The sequence below is a fragment of the Euphorbia lathyris genome, chromosome 4 (assembly GCF_963576675.1).
Source record: "Euphorbia lathyris chromosome 4, ddEupLath1.1, whole genome shotgun sequence".
In the NCBI taxonomy this organism is placed as follows: domain Eukaryota; kingdom Viridiplantae; phylum Streptophyta; class Magnoliopsida; order Malpighiales; family Euphorbiaceae; genus Euphorbia; species Euphorbia lathyris.
The window spans coordinates 11,101,504-11,105,379 of record NC_088913.1 but is presented as its reverse complement, the minus strand read 5'-3'; the positions used below and the strand labels follow the sequence as shown (position 1 = coordinate 11,105,379).

Sequence of the window (3,876 nt, the reverse complement as noted above, 5' to 3'; positions counted from 1 at the left end):
ATTTTCTAACATTTTCATACTCTAATCTAACTCTTATTCTAGCAATTTCTAAACCAAAACCGATTAAACGATTTTTCAATATTATAACCCTTAAAAAGTAAATTTAACCGATTGTAAATAAGTTTTGTTAAAAAAACATTCCCTGTGGGATCGATATATTTTATTACTACAAGCGTATACCGTGCACTTGCGGAAATCGCTCAACAAGTTTTTGGCGCCGTTGTCGGGGAATGCCAAAATTTTTGACAAAATTTTAAATTTTTCGTGTTTTATTACGAATCTAGGTTTATTCATACTTATTCAAACTTTTATATTTTATTTATTTTCAATTACTAACATATTTATTTTTCAAATTCTGTTTTGTAGGTAGTTTCGGTTCGTGCGAAATTTCAAGTTCATGCGCAGTTCTCGAAGTTCAGGCACGTCACCAGATCCTATTGTCCCAGAAATTGAAAGAACTCTTAAAAAGAACAAGAAAGAAAAGAAAAACAAAAACAAAACCACAATAAAAATTAAAATTACCGAGCCAGAAGTTATGGCCACACTTATGGATTACGCTAGGCTAGGAGTGGCCGGTGTAACAAACAGTATAGTTAGACCCCAAATTAATGCGAACCAATTTGAAATTAAGCCTGCGTTGCTTAATTTGTTGCAAAATAATATAACGTTTTACGGGTTACCTAACGAAAATCCTAATACCCATTTGACAAATTTCTTAGAAATTTGCGACACTTTTAAAATACCAAATGTGACTGCAGAAGCAATCAATCTTCGCCTTTTTCCTTTTACTTTGAAGGATCGAGCCAAAGAGTGGTTAACTTCTATGCCAGCCGCATCAATTGAGACTTGGGAGCAATTAGCCCAAGCATTTTTATCAAAATTTTTTCCTTTAGCAAAAACCGCAAGTAGACCTGGCAATTATCGTGTTCGAGTCGTGTTCGTGTCGTGTCATTTCGGGTTCGTGTCAAAAAGAGTAAACCCAAACCCAACCCAAAAACTTTCGTGTCAAAGTCGTGTTAACCTGTTCGGGTTAGTGTCGATTTCGTGTCGTGTTTTCGGGTTACATGTAATTTTGTTATGCATATATATTAATAATAACTCTTAAAAATATAAGAAGATATGGTACTGTTTTTAATCATTTTTAGATTAGTGTGTTAACAATAATTATCGAAAAGTTCGATAATATCATGTTAGAGGGTCATGTAATGTGTTTATAACAATTTAGGAAATTCAAATCAATATTTGCAATTAATAATTATAATTTTATTATCTTTATTAATAAAGTGACATAAAAAACATGAGAGAATATAACAATAATTTTCAATATCCGTGTCGTTTTCGGGTTCACATATCAACACTAACCCAACCTAAAAATTAGCGTGTCAGTTTCGTGTCAACCCAAAAATGACCCATTACCTATTAAGCTCAACACTAACACTAAAAATCTGTGTCGTGTTCGTGTCGTGTAATCGGATCGTGTGTCATTTTGCCATCTCTAACCGCAAGAGTCATTAAAGAGTTAACGTCTTTTTCTCAAAATGATAGCGAAACTCTATATGAGGCTTGGGAATGTTTTAAAGAACTTCAACGTTTATGCCCACACCACCAATTGCCCACTGAACTTTTAATGCAAACATTTTATAATGGACTAAATCCTACAACTAGAGGTTCATTAGACGCTATGTCTGGAGGGTTATTCATGAAGAAAACATCTGTCCAAGCAAGAGAACTTTTAGAGAAGATGGCAATCAACAGCAGTATGTGGCCCGCGGAACGTGGACACCTACCATCAGCGAAACCATCATCCTCAACAACATCATCAGTTAAAGGTATAGTGAACCTTGATCTAGTAGCGATGTTGCAAGCCCAATTTTCTGCCTTATCGCACAAAATTGATAGGTTTATGGCACCGTGTGATTCTAATGGTAAGCCAATCCAAACAGATGTGGATTACGAAGGTATGAGTGAAATTGAACAGGTAAATTTTGTCCACGGGCAAAACCAAAATAATAACCCTTATTCCAATACATATAATCATGGATGGAGAAATCATCCTAACTTTAACTAGAGATATAATAATAATGCTAATACTAATCAAAATCGTACTACCAATTATCAAAATCAATCAAGAGATTCGATTAGCACTTTATCTTCTAAAATCGACAAATTCATTGATGCTATGAGCGGAAAAATAAGTAATCACGACGATGGTTTTAAACGGATCGAGAATAAATTCGATCAGCTTATTAAAAACCAATCATCTAGCATCCATAATTTGGAGATTCAAATTGGACAACTCGCTAAATCAATTCCATCCCGCAAAGAGGGAAGTCTTCCAAGCCATACGGAAAAAAATCCGAAAGAGCATGTTAAGGCTATCACTCTTCGTTCAGGGAAAAACTACTTAGGCCCGGAAATGCCCGAAAATTCGACTTTACCTGGAACTGATTTATCAAAGCCCAAAGATGATACATTAAAACAAAAAGATGCACCAATTGACTCTAGTACAAAAACTTTTGTACCCAAACCACCTTTTCCACACAAAGTCCGCAACAAGGACTATGATAAACAACTTTTAACATTTTTAGACAAACTTAAAAATTTGCATATTAATTTGACGTTTATGGATGTGATTACGCAAATTCCCAATTATGGTAAATTCCTCAAAGATTTAATTTCAAAGAAAATCAGTTGGGAAGGAATTTCATCCATTTCACTAACTGAAGATTGCAGTTCGATTGTGTCAAGCAATTTGCCCACAAAATTCAAAGATCCCGGATGTTTTACCATTCCATGTAAATTGGGCGATATAGAATTCCCAAGTTGTCTTTGTGATTTAGGAGCAAGCATTAACTTGATGCCATTATCTATTTTTAATAAGCTAGGCTTAGAAGAAGACATCAAACGTACCAATATGGTTTTACAATTAGCGGATCAAACCACTAAAAGACCATACGGTATAATTGAGAATGTTTTAGTTAAAGTTGACAAATTTATTTTTCCTACCGATTTCGTTATTTTAGATTTTTCTTATGATGTAAATTGTCCGCTAATCTTTGGTAGACCGTTCATGAACACGGGACGTGCTCTAGTTGATGTGTCGGAAGGGAAAGTAGTTTTACGAATAGGAGATGATAAGATTGAGTTTGATATGAACCAAGCGATGAAATATCCTATGGAAGATTTCGCTTGTATGAAACTTGATTTAATTGAAGAATGTGTAAATGACATTGTTCAAAAAGAAGAAATAATAGAACCTATAATGAGTGAGGAACTAGAAGATAAGGACCCAGAACCTTTGATTTGAGAAGATGGACCAGTTCCGCCTTCAATTGTAGTTCCACCTAAATTAGAACTTAAAGAATTACCAAGTCATTTGAGGTACGCTTTCTTAGGCGAAGGCGATTCTCTACCTATTATTATCTCTAACAAATTAACACAAGTCCAATAAGAGAAATTGAAAGAAGTTGTTAGAAATAGGATAGGAAGTATGGGTTGGCAAATTTCAGACTTAAAAGGTATTAATCCAAGTATTGTAATGCATAGAATTCATTTAGAAGAAGATAAGCCACCTAAAGCGGATAGGCAAAGACGCCTAAATCCGAACATGAAAGAAGTAGTAAAAAATGAAATTACTAAACTTCTGGACAATGGAATCATCTACCCTATCTCGGATAATGAATGGGTTAGTCCAATCCATTGTGTACCTAAAAAGGGAGGCATAACAGTTGTAAGGAATGAAGAAGGTGAATTAATACCTACGCGAACCACCACTGATTGGAGGGTTTGTATAGATTATAGAAATTTAAATAAAGCAACTAGGAAAGATCATTTTCCTCTTCCTTTCATTGATCAAATGATCGAAAGGATAGTTGG

The 3,876-nt window shown here is 34.5% G+C and overlaps 1 non-coding gene across 1 annotated transcript; it reads right to left on the bottom strand.

Annotated features, from left to right (window-relative positions):
• Positions 1–1,504: 1,504 nt before the first annotated feature.
• On the bottom strand, positions 1,505–1,611 carry LOC136228270 (small nucleolar RNA R71). Its single transcript, XR_010688598.1, has one exon. It is a non-coding gene; the product is annotated as a small nucleolar RNA R71 (small nucleolar RNA).
• Positions 1,612–3,876: the final 2,265 nt, after the last annotated feature.